The sequence below is a fragment of the Simochromis diagramma genome, unplaced genomic scaffold, assembly GCF_900408965.1.
Source record: "Simochromis diagramma unplaced genomic scaffold, fSimDia1.1 OVJJ01000320.1, whole genome shotgun sequence".
In the NCBI taxonomy this organism is placed as follows: domain Eukaryota; kingdom Metazoa; phylum Chordata; class Actinopteri; order Cichliformes; family Cichlidae; genus Simochromis; species Simochromis diagramma.
In genome coordinates this window covers 12,923,091-12,938,027 of record NW_024386773.1, presented here as the reverse complement: position 1 = coordinate 12,938,027, position 14,937 = coordinate 12,923,091, and the positions used below count along the sequence as shown (strand labels likewise).

At 39.0% G+C, this 14,937-nt stretch overlaps 1 long non-coding RNA gene across 1 annotated transcript; it reads left to right on the top strand.

The window, feature by feature from the left end:
- The first annotated feature begins 13,749 nt into the window (after positions 1-13,749).
- Positions 13,750-14,703, top strand: LOC120714404. The gene is made up of 3 exons (XR_005691408.1): positions 13,750-13,834; positions 14,126-14,181; positions 14,605-14,703. It is a non-coding gene; the product is annotated as an uncharacterized LOC120714404 (long non-coding RNA).
- Positions 14,704-14,937: the final 234 nt, after the last annotated feature.

Genomic DNA, 14,937 nt, shown 5'->3' with positions numbered 1-14,937 from the left:
AAAACGATTTTAGAGTTCAGCAAACTACCTGACGTTGTGAATGAATGTGGTGGGAAACATGTCGCTTTCCCATCATTCGACATGTTGTCTTCGAGGTGTTTTCAGTCGAGGTTTAAGAGACTAAAATATTTTCTTTCATCTCCAGTTCAGACAGTGTTCAAATTTTCTGGAATCAGTGTCATTCGACATCATGTGGTCACATACAAATAAACGTTGCTTTGCTTTTGTGAAATATTCTTCATAGCCTAACCTTGACGTGATGGTGCAGTTAAAACTAAAAGTATGAAGCTATTTCTGTTGTGTTGTCTGATCATTTCCTTTGTCCCACACAACACTTACCTCATCTTTACTGCCAACGATAAGATCGTAACCTATGACAAAATAACATTAAACAGAAAAGTTAGTGTGAGGAAACTTTAGGTATTATGTGACAGAAATTTAAGCGACCAACAGAAGAGCCAGCGTGACAAAAGGAAGCTAACTGCAGATCTGAAACCAACATAATGAACTTACTGCTACTACTCATCCTCTCACTGACGACAGGTAAAAACATTACTAACACATACTTACAGATATCTCACACTAAGCAACACTACATATACATATGTGACACAGATGTCTGATTATCTATAGTGTTAACTGTATGAGAAGGGGTCCTACCTACTAAACACAGAAAATTCAATAACAGGACATAACAGGATACTAACATTTCTCTTCGATCTGCAGGTTGTGCTGCCGATGGTGATGATGAAGATGGTGTTGATGATAAAGATGAAGTGGAGGCATGCAAACAAGGATGGGTTCAATTCATCTGCAAATATCCTGAAGCAAATAAAAAATATGACCACGTCAATGTAGTTTTTCCCAATAGAACACGCTTACGAAGCTCTCTGAAGGATGTTTGGGAAGATAAAGGCAGATTTTCTCTGTACCATGATACAAAACATAAAACTCTCATGGTGGGCATCAGAGATCTTAAACAAGCAGACTTTGGGAAGTACAGATGTGAATTTGATCAAAGCTCAAATAGTTTTCCTGTCAAAAAGAAATTGAAATCTGGTAAGAAATGTGATTATTATTATTGTTGTTGATGTTATTAGTACAACACAAGAAATTAATAACTAAAATCAGATTTCCTCACCTGTATTTTGGTATTATATAGTTTGTTTCTATCACACAACATAAATCATAGTTTGGAAATGTAAAGATTTATTACAGATTACAGGTTAAACGCATGTTTACATTACTTTGTTTGTTTTTTAATCTCAGAAGTTACTTTACATCTCAGACTTTTGAAAGGAAATTTCACAGTTTGCTCGTGTCTTCATCTGTTTCACACCTTTGTCAGCACACGAGGAAGTTAAAAATGTTAAAGTAGTGTGCGACAAAGTACAAGTTACATGTTGTGATATAATGAAGCACATTCAAATACTTTATTGTCCTTGTTTGGGGGGTTTGTCTTTATTTTTATACAGAAAACTGCCAGCAACCATTTACTCAAACTGTGACCAGAGCAGCTAACATCAAGTGTGATTATCCAGATGATGATTTCAAGTCCGGGGTCCAGTTTTTCTGCAGAAGGGAGAATTTCACCTGTAAGGATATTTTGTCAACAAAAGGTCAGAGGTTAAACGAGAAATTCAGACTACTCACAAACACCAACAGAGGCTTCGACGTGTCCATCAGGGATGTTTCCTCACAGGACGCTGGTGTCTACTGGTGTGGAGTGGAATCAAATTATGGAAGCTACAGAGTTTCACTCAGACAAATAAAACTGGAGGTTGAAGGTGCTGTGGGTTTATTATTAATCATGTATCATATATTTAAGTCCATATATCAAACCAATTAAAAAGTCCAGGAAACATTATTTCAGGATCTAAGAGTCAAAACATTCTGGTGTGTTTCTGTGAGGGACCAGTGTTACTTTACCTGATGCATGTTTGATGTATGTCTTAATCTTCTGTTGGACAAATACAGTTAAATATAATTCTCACTGTTTGTTTATAGAGCCATCAAGAGCATCACCAACTTTCACACAGTCAGCTGTTGTTCCTCACGAGAGCTCTGGTAAGAATCCATGTTTGTCCACAAAGGGTGTGATGACTTTGAAGTCTCTAACATGGTCATGCGGGCCCTGTGTGAGAGCACTTTGGGGAGACATATGTCCAGCAGAGGAAGTCTGTAGTCAGAGAAACCCACACTGGGCATGTGGTCATGAAATGTAGCAGCCTATACCACAGGCTGACATTTTAGTCCTCCAGTCAGATACTGCTGCTGCAAAGTGGTCTGCTATATTTATTTAAGGGTTTAGGCATGCCTAGATTTAGGAGAGCATATGCCCACACTCTAGGTGTAGACTGCCCTACTCGGGCCCAGATATGGCCCAAATTACACACAAGTGCTGGGACCCACAGTGCAGGTCACACATGTGTCTCTTGGTGCATTACCACCAGTGAATGGTATGGAGCGAGGACCACAATGTTGCTCTAAGGGTTTCACCAAATTCAACTGGTGTATTTATCTAAATTATATCTATGATGGGTCAGTGTTACTTTTGCTACCTGATGTATATTTGATGTATGTCTTAATCTTTTGTTGGACAAATACATTTAATTATAATTCTCACTGTTTGTTTATAGAGCCATCAACAGCATCACCAACTTTCACACAGTCAGCTGCTGTTCCTCACGTGAGCTCTGGTAAGAATCTGTGTTTGTCCACAAAGGGTGTGACCACTTTGAAGCCTCTAAGCCAGCAGACATGGTCCTGTGGGTCTGATGTAAGAGTATGTCCAGCAGAGGTAGTCTGTAGTCAGAGAAGCCCACACTGGACTATGTCACCATGAAATGCAGCAGCGTATACCATTGGCTGCACATTTTAGTCCTTCAATGAAATACCGTTGCTGCAAAGTTCAAGGTGGTCTGGTACATTTATTTAAAATGGCCATAATCTCTCCTTTGTTTAGGCATCCCTGCATTTAGGAAGGCATATACCCACACTCTAGGTGTAGACTGCCCCACTTAGGCCCAGATATGCCCCAAATCACACACAAGTACTGGGACTCGGCACATGTGTGACCACAGTGCAGGTCACACATGTGCCTCATGGTACATTACCACCAGTGAATGGCATGGAGCGTGAGCTGAATTTAGATTAATTACAGCTCGATTCCTAAAAATGTTGTTTTGATTGAGCATCATAGGGCTGTACAGCGGTTCCTCGTTTATCGCGGGAGTTCTAAAAATAACCCAGGACAGGTGAAATCCAGAAAGTAGCCAACTTCATTTTTTACAATTAATATAGATGTTTTAAGGCTGTAAAACCCCTCATGACACACTTTATACACTTTTCTATGACAGGCATGAACATTTTCACACTTTTCTGTCTTGTTTAAACTCTCAAAGTTCAAACCTTAGTAGAAAAATAAGTCCAGTATTATAGAACGAAACCAAAGATCAAACCCTGTGTTCAGGTCCAGAACATGGGAACAGAGCAGCTGCCAGAGAATTCAGCATTAATGAATCAATGGTACAGATGTAGAGGAAGCAAGAAGAATGAGTTGAGTAAAGTTTGACTTATCTGACTGTTTTGTTTCGCTTAATGTGCCTTATAATCCGGTGCGCCTAATGGTCTGAAAAATACGGTAATTTCTACGTTCCTTTAGCACGTCCAGAAGTCAGACTTTTTGTCTGATAGTTATCATCTTCCTCTGCTTTCAGCAGACAAAACGGTGCGAAAAGGTTCATCGACATTGTTGTGTTTGTTGGGGAGAAAACTTACAAACATACAGCACAGTACTTCAGAGTCACGCTGCTAGCATGGAAGAATTATGTAAATTTGACAAGCTGAACGCATTTTGTACTGAACAGGAGACACAGCACGGAGGAGATGCAGAACACAACGTGTTGTAAAAAACAACAACAACAACAACAACCCATGCAAAATTGCACAAGAAAATCCGCAAAACAGCGAGGTCTCAAAAAGTGAACCGCTTTATAGTGACGGACCACTGTATTGCCCAAAAATATGTTTAAACAAAGTGAATATGAACTTAGTTGAACTCTGAACTGAGCTGATTCAATCTCACATAGAAAACTGAGTTTTAAGTTCCAGAACATTACAATTACAATGACTTTAATGTCTGTGTTGTTAATTAACACTTGGGAATCTACCAGGGATCAGTCCATTGTTTAGTCCACCTCAGCAGGTTAGCACAGAAAGAACTGGTGCAGATGCAAAAAGAGGTCATGCAAAGTCCACACAGAAAGATGGTCCAGTCCTGCTGTGAGACAACAGTGCCAGCTACTGCATCGAGCTTTTGAATTTTAAACATTATAAAGTGTCGCCTGAAATTAGAGCAAATGCAATAAGACAGTTGATTTATGTGCCTTTGAGATTAGCTAGACTCAGTAAGACTGTTTTGGTGATTGGTTGCGGAAAAGATGTTGACATTTTTATTTTATTTTGTTTCAACATGTGAACATATTATAAAAGTAAATGCTGAGTTTGAATCTGTAATTCTCTAAAGACAATTAAAAACTATATTTAGTCCCGTTAAGAATCTTAAAGTGATTTCAGACTCATCTTCACATAGTTTGAAACATGATGCCAGCTGGAACAGACATTTTTCCATCAGTGTCTAAAGTTTACAACCCTTTTGTTTATTTTGCAGGTGTCTTCGAGCTGCTCATTACTGTAATGAAGTGTATAACTGTGCTGGTGCTTCTGGGAGTTTCAATCCTTATCTTCAAACGTGAGAATGTTCATTAATCTCTGTCAAATTGTAATTGTGTGACAGCAATAATGTGTGTGATGGTTATTATGTGTTGTTGAGCTAGAAATTCAGTAGTAAAAGTTTTAGGTAAAAATGTTTTACCTTATTTGCAGTTTTAAGTCCAATTTGTCTGAATAGCATTTATTATTAGGATTATGAATCAACTATTTCAACAACATTTTTCGTTCTCTTGTTGAAGGACTGTGTGTCCAAGCAGATACAGGAGCACCTCCAGCAGCCAGAAGATGCAGCAAACTCAATTTGTGTCACTCCCAGCATTCCCACAGGTGTTGCTGCCTCACCACATTATGCTAGCATCAACTTTCAAAGCTGCTCTGGTAGTGAGCACTGAAACCCGGCTCCTCTGCCTGTAAATATATATTACAATCTGAAATTAAGCAAATTTCCAAACAACCAACTGTCTCTCAACCATCCAGACCAACAGAGCAGAAGCACCACTCAGCAGTCAATGAGCCTGAGCAATGATAGACATAAGGACAGCTCTGCCACTTAGTCATTTTTGAGGTTATTTAATGTAAACAAATGTTGTACTCATTAATATCCATAGATTAACATGTAATTACAAACAAATCTGGGCAGTTTATAATGTGCCAGCTGGTTAACTGCTGCTGAATATAAGCAAAGATGATGACAAAGCGATACTCGCCATGGAAGGATTTCTTGCTCCTGATAATGCTCCAGTGCTCTGCAGAAAAACCCCGCTCAAAAGCCTTACACACCTTGGCTAACTCCTTAACTCCAACATCCCTGCTCTCCTCCCTCTGGTGTTCATTGACCTGTCGCTCATTCAGTCTTAACTTAAATCTGACCTTGCATTTTAAAGAGCTGTACAAATTATTCGGACTAGTGTGTACCACCTCCAGGAGCACCGAAATTAGACTTTAAAGTCCACGATTTATAAGTTCATCCACCAGGATTAATGTAATTGGGCCTCCACTGAATCTTTCTTACTTTGAATTGTTGTTTGGCAGGAGACTGTGTGTTGGACCTACTTAAGGAAAACTTAGAGTAAGACCCAAGCTCAAGGAAAAGTTGCTTGGCCTGAATACTTTGCCCGAGGCCAGGAATTTCAGCAGCTTATGTTCAACCTGCAGAACTGTGCAGGTGGACAGAGGGAGGGACAGTATCTGGAGTGGGCAGTTAAATGGTAATGATAAATGGTCTGGTTCTTATATAGCACCTACTCTTTCTGAATACTCAAAGTGCTTTTTCTGTGTAAGTGTTTTCTGTCTAACATTCATATACAATCATAATCTAAATGTACGTGTGTGTCACAGAGGCCGAGATTTGCTACAAAAAATATTTTATAATAATGCATGTTTTAAATGGTCATGAAAGCCATTGTTCATATTTACATTTCATGTTGTGTTTTCCTTTTTCTTTGCTTGTGCGTATTGTGCTGGGTTTAATGTCACATCCTACTTTCTTATGTAGCCTAAATGTGAAGTTGCTTTAAAAAGAAAAAACAGGAATACATCATGTAGTTCACGTGCCTGTGTATTGTCACCACTGCTGTTGCCATGTTCCACAGTAATTAGAAAAACTCGTAGCTTCCTGCCGTTACCACTGCATTTAAGATCTGTGCAGGGCAGCTGAAACCCATTCAGTAATTATGCTGTCACCAGAGTTACTGAACTTCAATTTGGGGGGTGGTAATATTGGAAATGTCATATTGAACATGTTAGAAAAAAGATGGTTAAAAATATTTATATTTCGAGTAATGTCAGAGATACTAGATTATAAGGCAATGCATATTTTATATTTCTCACTAATTTCCCCCAATCTCAATTATTGTGCTGAAGTGTGGGGGAATACATATATAAGTAATATAAAACCTTTATACTTGTTACAGAAGAAAGTGGTACGAATGGTTCATAATGTTAAATACAGAGATCATACAAATGAACTGCTTATAAAATTGAAATTGCTGAAATTAGAAGATTTGGTGAAATTACAGACATTATTAATTATGTTCAAGGCAAATAATAATACATTACCTCTTAAGTTACAAAGCTTGTTTGTATTGTGATTAGGAAGTGGGGACAGTGAAGTAAGTTTTATTTTAAGCATTAGTCTACCAGGACCACAAATCACAGCAGCAGTCGCCTCAAAGCACTTTATATTGCACAGTAGATACAATATTGTATTATACAATAGTCCTATTATTGTACAATAATAGATACAGAGAAAAACCCACCAATCATGTGACTCCCTATGAACAAGCACTTTGGCGACAGTGGGAAGGAAAAACTCCCTTTTAACAGGAAGAAACCTCTGGCAGAACCAGGCTCAGGGAGGGGCGGGGCCATCTGCTGCGACCGGTTGGGGTGAGAGAAGGAAGACAGGATAAAGACATGCTGTGGAAGAGAGACAGAGGTTAATAAACAGATATGATTCAAAGCAGAGAGGTCTGTTAATACATAGTGAGTGAGAAAGGTGACTGGAAAGGAAAAACTCAATGCATCATGGGAATCCCCCGGCAGTCTATGTCTATTGCAGCATAACTAAGGGGAGGATTCAGGGTCACCTGGTCCAGCCCTAACTATATGCTTTAGCAAAAAGGAAAGTTTGAAGCCTAATCTTGAAAGTAGAGATAGTGTCTGTCTCCCGAATCCAAACTGGAAGCTGGTTCCACAGAAGAGGGGCCTGAAAACTGAAGGCTCTGCCTCCCATTCTACTTTTAAATACTCTAGGAACAACAAGTAGGCTTTTTTTACGAATGAAAACTGCCTGAAAAGAATAGTGACTGCCGCTCCCTCCCTTTCTTCAGCGTACCGGGACGCGGAATGCGGGGAGGAAGGCGAGGACTTCGCTGGATTTCTTAGTTCTTTGTGACTTTTATACCGTGGCGGATGCCACTGGACTTTTAATGTTGTGTTTTATTGATTTTTATTGTGTTACCCCTTGGCCAGGGTTGTTTTAATTCATTTTACATTTTTAACTATTTAAATATAATAAATTATATTTTAATCGTGTGCTTTCCCTTGGCGGCTCCACTGCTCTGTCCGTTTGGAGGAAGGTTTCCTTCCTTTAGAAAAAACACTGTGGAAATAAGATCACCTTCCCTCCGTTACGTATAAGAAAGGAGGATTATCAGTGTTGAGCTCATTGGCATGACTTGTAATTGACAAGTTGAGCAAACTGTTGTTTCCTTTTCTTTTTTTTTTGCAACTAGGATGGTGACAGTGATCATGTTGAAATTTCAAAAGAAGATTTCAGAAAACTGTGGTAGTTTACATTCACTTTTTATGCCATCTGTTTTACCACAATGGTTCCATGTCAGTTTTTCATCAGGCCAGATATGAATCCACAATGCATCTGTGCAAAAACCCTAAAAAACACATCCATTCTTAACGTCCTTCACATCCACCTTAAATCAATTTGATGTGCTCCATGTATAGCAGTATGCATGAAAACATTTGAACACAGACAAAATTCACTAGCAAAAACTCTAAATGCCCATTCCCTTTTCCAGCAAAGTCACTATTCCACACCCCACTTATCAGAAGATACCAGTGAGATCATGTGGCATTCAGCTCACATTGATCAGTTTGTTCACTGTATCATAATGTTTCATGCACCACTCTGTATCTGTGTATGTTTATTAAGTGTTACAGTTTGATGCCGATCTGATGCCCGTGTCGATGAGCGCTTGGACCGACATTTTGTCTCTAACACTTTATTTAACCAAGGGCTACTGGCAGACAGGATAAAAGACATGCTGTGGAAGAGAGACAGAGATTAATAACAGATATGATTCAAAGCAGAGAGGTCTGTTAACACACAGTGAGTGAGAAAGGTGACTGGAAAGGAAAAACTCAATGCATCATGGGAATCCCCCGGCAGCCTACGTCTATTGCAGCATAACTAAGGGAGGATCAGGGTCACCTGGTCCAGCCCTAACTATATGCTTTAGCAAAAAAGGAAAGTTTGAAGCCTAATCTTGAAAGTAGAGATAGTGTCTGTCTCCCGAATCCAAACTGGAAGCTGGTTCCACAGAAGAGGGGCCTGAAAACTGAAGGCTCTCCCTCCCATTCTACTTTTAAATACTCTAGGAACAACAAGTAGGCCTGCAGTGCGAGAGCGAAGTGCTCTAATAGGGTGATATGGTACTACAAGGTCATTGAGATAAGATGGGGCCTGATTATTTAAGACCTTGTATGTGAGGAGCAGGATTTTGAATTCAATTCTGGATTTAACAGGAAGCCAAAACAGGAGAAATCTGCTCTCTCTTTCTAGTCCCTGTCAGGACTCTTGCTGCAGCATTTTGGATTAACTGAAGACTTTTCAGTGAGTTTTTAGGACATCCTGATAATAATGAATTACAGTAGTCCAGCCTGGAAGTAATAAATGCATGAACTAGTTTTTCAGCGTCACTAAGAGACAGGATATTTCTAATTTTAGAGATGTTGCACAAATGGAAGAAAGCAGTCTTACGTATTTGTTTAATATGTGCGTTGAAGGACATGTCCTGGTCAAAAATGACTCCAAGGTTCCTCACCGCGTTACTGGAGGCCAAGGTATGCCATCCAGAGTAAGAATCTGGTTAGATACCATATTTCTAAGATTTCCAGGGCCGAGTACAATAACCTCAGTTTGATCTGAAATTAGAAGCAGAAAATCCCAGTGATTATTTGCCATTCACTTTGACACCGACACATTACTACCTTCTTGATCTGTGCAAAAACAAAGTTTTAATCTAATCTAATCTAAGTTTATGTCTAATCATAAAAGTAGCTACAAGTTCTTTTTCTTAAACAAATATAATTGCAATACCTACAATAAGTACAAAAGTAACAAATCTAGCTCCTCTAGATGCAGATGTGCACACGAAGCAGAACAGGCCAGCTCTGGCAAGTCTCGACTGGTCCCATTTTCAGTCGCCCTAATTCAGTTTCTAACAAATGGGTCATCAGCCAGCTGGAGCTAAGCAATCATACACACACAGTGGCGGTCCTAGCCTGTTTGGCGCCCTGGGCGAACACTCCCTCTGGCGCCCCCCGCCACACACACACACACACCACACACACCACAACACACACACACACAAAACAGGATTGTACATAACATAAACTGTTGTCGGAACCACACACACACATGAAGTACATATGTGTATGCATTGTATGCAAACGGCTACCAAACAGCCATCATAATACATCATAGAATGAGAACAGGACAAATCAACAACTGACAATGACTAATTAATATTAAAATCTGTAACATAATGTTTGGAGTTTAGTCTGTTACTGTTGCTATTTTTACCATTTCTTCTTGGGGCAACTGTAACGCACATAATTTAGGGATTAATATTAAAGTATTCTGATTCTGATTGGTTCAGGATGAGCTGCCATTATCCAATCACACATCTGCTTACCTGTATCTTTTTCTCGTTTCTCCTCCTCTTCTTTTCTATTTTTTCTAAACTGAGCACCTGATGACTTTGAACTTTTTGTCCATCTTTCATTGGTTTTAATTTTGCACTCCAGTATGAACACCCATCCCCCAACCCGAGGATCACCACAACATAACCTAATAGACCTACAGCTTAGTTCACAGATTCACTTTGTCTAAGGTGTATTTCTGGGATTTCGCACAACCCAGGATTCAAATCATGAATACATAATGGGCTTGGATTTACATCATTATGAATGAAATGTGCTCTATTTGGAAGCAGCCGCCCCCCCTCCCTTGTGTGTGACTTTAAATCATGAAACTGTAAATTTTAAATTGTTATTGATCCTTTACCCCGAGTCCTAAAGTGTATATTTATTTTCTTACTCTTCTTATATTTATTGTTTGTTACTTGCACTGCTGTAACTGGAGCCTCGTCGTCTCGTCTCTCTCTATATACTGGACTGTATGAAGCGGAGATGACAATAAAGTTTACTTTGACTTCAGCAGCGAGCAGGCGCACCGAGGGCTCTCGCGCTCACTTTTCGTGTATAGAATTTCGAAAAAACATCGGTGCAAATTATAAGTCTGTATCATGTCTGGTGTTGTCGTGTTTGTTGGTTTGTTTTTATTTTGTTTTATTTTGCGAGTTGGTTATTAGATGCTGCCCCCCCGCCCCGCCCTCTCCTCTCGTGCAGCAAGCAGCAGGCGCACCTCGCAAACGAAGGGCGCCCTTACTCCCAGCAAATGGGCGATAGAAAGCCGATCGGTGCCTATGCCATTCCCAATATTCGCTGGCTGATGTTGGAGCAGCATAAGTACGAACAATTTTTTATTTTGCCGATGACCGTAATGCCGCCCCTGGCAACCGCCCGTGTCGCCCGTATCAAAAACCGCTACTGATAACACAGAAGAACAAATGAACAGTGAAAGAAATGCACAAAATTATAACCTGGGTCATAAAACTGTCTTGCAAATCCAAACTGGGAGCTGGTTCCAAAGAAGAGGGGCTTTTTTTGCTCCTGCCTTACTTCTGCCTTCTGTCTTTAGAATTATTCACCACATGTAAATCATTGGGGAAAATATGCTTCACTGTGGGAGAGTGGTTAGAGTTTGCAAAAAGATTCAATAATATTTGCAAATTGTGTCTAACTATTGGAAAACTATTGCGTGTCAAGAGTGGTTCTGTTTCACAGACCACTTATTTCCTGTTTGGTCCTAAAAGATGTAATGTATAAGAGAGTGAGTGTATACTCAGAAAGTGCAAAGGGGAAGTACAGACAGAAAGTCGGAAGACTAAATTTTGACCAACAGACCGGAGAGACAAACTAACTGCAGATAAATAAGCCTTCAAACCCAAACCAACACGATGAAGTTACTGCTAATGCTCATCCTCCTACTTATATCAGGTGAGGAGATCAGAACACATGATGCAATAATAACTATGTTGTAAATTGTTATGTTATGCATTTTTAATCCCTTTTGCATCATTGCCTCGAACAATTAACATTAATATACGATCCTCCTTCTGTGGAATTTGCCTGCAGACCAAACCTCTTCTGCTTCAATTCTGTTTTTATTTTTAGTCTTTACTCTCAGAGCTTTAAACACCACGAGACTGCAGCAGAAACTGATGAAATACTCGAGTATAATCAATCAGATTCTCTGTCAGGGCTCTGTGTGCGGGCAGGCGGAGAGGAGGATCCAAGCGCAGGACTCGAACACAGAATTGTAAATCAGAACCTCAGCTTTATTGCTGACATGAAAACCAAACGGAAGTGATGTGAATACAGAAACCAAAGAAACACAGGCATAATCTGAGGGTACAACGCGACACCGAGCATGGGAAAACACAGGGCTTAAATACACAGGGTAGTAATGAGGGAATGGGCAACAGAAGGGAGACACAGCTGGGGGAGATCAGGGCTAACGAGACAGGGGAGCTAAGCTGCACACACTAACATAAGACAAAGACTTTCACAATGAGACAGGAAACAAGAATCACTAAACCAGATGCAGCAGACATGACACTGAGAGACAGACTAGACACTGAACAGAAACTGCAATACACATGAGAACCCAAAACCTACGAACTGATCCCTCACCAAGAATAACAGAAACAGATCCATAATGATAATAATAAACAAAGCACCAGAACATCAGAAAACAATCCATAATGCAAAAATAAACCAAAACATAATAAACTCAAAATACTGGGTCCAACGGACCCAGAACCGTGACATTCTCCAGTTTCGTAATGATTGAGTTTTGATATTGATAAATATTTTAATTCACGCAGCAGCTTTCTGTTCTGGATTTAAACGCACTAAGTTTATTACTATAATTTAGAAGCTATTTTCAGTTCTTTTAAATTATAGTAACAAACCAAAGTAACCAAATTGTTACTTTAAGCTGTTAAACAGCTTTGTGTCACTGCTTGTCTTGATTGCCAATGTAGGGTAAATAATTCTAAATAAAGAAAGATACTCTGGGTGTGATCAACTCGCGTAACAGTGCACGGCCCAGAACTCACGCATCTCATATGACCAGAAATAGAAGAAACTTTTAGTATTTATATTCTGGATTTTTTTTTGTTACATTTATTAAAAAAGATGATTGATGATGATGATGTCTTTAAGATGATTGCATCAACCCCTGTGATTATCTTACAATGACTGACATGATGTGAGTGTTTGTCTTTAGATTGTGAGTCAGAAACGAAGAGATTCACATCAGAATGGACCGAATTCACCTGCAACTGTCAAAAAACACCTGGAAAATGTCAAATGGTCCATGTAGCTGATCGTAGCTCAAAACCTGAAAAAAAGACTCTCAGAGTAATCCTCAAACAAGATGAGAACAAGGACCCCAAAAAGAACGATGACAAAAAAGAACTGCAATTTAAATTTGGTAAGAGACTCGCTTTCAAATTCAAGAGTTTTTATTTGTTGTTTGTTTGTTTTTACTGTATAAAACAATATTTTATAAGAACCATCAACAATGAAAAAGACAAACAAAAAAGCTTCCAATAGTAAAAATTGTTACTTTTTATCTGCCAATTCAAGAAATTACACTTATTATTAATGCACAATTTATTTTTTTAGAGACATTTTATTTACTTACTCATTTCCTACAACCATTTTGTTAGAATTGTTTAAGTTTTTCTTTGTTGTTTTTTCTTTGCAGAGGAAAATGGCTGTCCAAAGCAATTCAGTCAAACTGCATACAAAACAGCTAAAACCACCATCAGATGCGATCATCCTGAAAATAAGTCTGAGTTGTGGTTTTTCTGCAAAGAGAAATCTTCTGTCTGTAACAACATTTATCAGACAGAATATCCTTTCACACAAACACATACAGTGTCTCCATCAGTAATGTGTCCAGTGAGGACAAGGGTGTCTACTGGTGTGGAGTAAAGTTCACTGAGAACAATCATCATGTCGCACTAACAAAAGTAAATTGAAAGTCGAAGGTGAGTAAATCCTTTCACATTTTCCAACAAAGACAGTTCGGGATGTCAATGCTGGGATGATGAATAATGCTGGAAAATTGTTGTAGTTTACGCTGCAGGCATTTCTGACGTTGGAATAGTTCTAATCATAATAACTGGGTTGGTGTTTCTGGTCGTTTTCATCCTTGTCTACAGACGTAAGAACTTTCACTAAATCCTTTGTACATCATCAGTCACACAAACATATTTGCTGCTTTTATCCAAAAAAAGAAAAAACACATCCCTGTACTTTTGTACAAATGCTATCTAACAATCTGCAGTATACATGATGCATGACATTAGCTGACATAGATTTTTTAAAGTTATGAAAGATATAATCTTTGCTGAGTTCTCATCATATCAGACATTTAAAAACAATCAAACTAGAAAAAATGCAAATCTTTAACAGATTTTGCTTATTTCTTGATTTTCTGCTTCGTCTCTGCCAGGAATCTCCTTTTCAAAATGCAGAGGAGCTAATGCAGCATTGCAACATGCCAAAGAGGTTAGTGTGGAATTTAAGTTTGTTTATTTATTTATTTTCATGTATAACTGGTGACAATCCAGGAAACATAGTTGAAATGTCTCCCCAGTTAAAACCTCCTGGACTGAACTGCAGACACACAGATGTTGGCTCATAAAAGCTTTTCAGGCAGACGTCTGTTATAAAGGATGAAATATATTTCACATTACGGCAATAATGAAAGAAAATATATATTCCTTTAAAATATATTTTACTGGCAACTAATGATTACAACTAATCAGCACATTGCAACATAACCTGCCGCAATGTTTTTTTAATCATTTTGAAAATGATTGTAGGGTGTATCATAAAACATGACAGCAATAAATCATACAGATGAAAAACATCCAAAAGTTTTATGTGATTTTATATGAAGTTTTTAAACTATATTTTTTTATTTTGTAGTTGAAGGACTGTACGTATGAGGAGATACAGGAGCGCCCCCAGCAACCAGACCAGCCAGAAAATGCACTGACCTCGATTTATGTCACTGCTAGCGTCCCCCACAGATGTAGCTGCCTCACCACTTTACGATTGCATCAACTTTGAAAGCTGCTCTGACAAAGCGGGTGGTGAGGCGCTGAAACGCAGCTCCTCTGCCTGTGAATATTCTACTTTGACATTAAGCAAATGTCCAACCAACCCGACAATCACTCAACCATCCAGACCTGCAGAGGAGACTCTCTACTCAGTAATCAATGAGCCTGAGCCAAAATGAAATGTGCTTTTTAAAGCGTG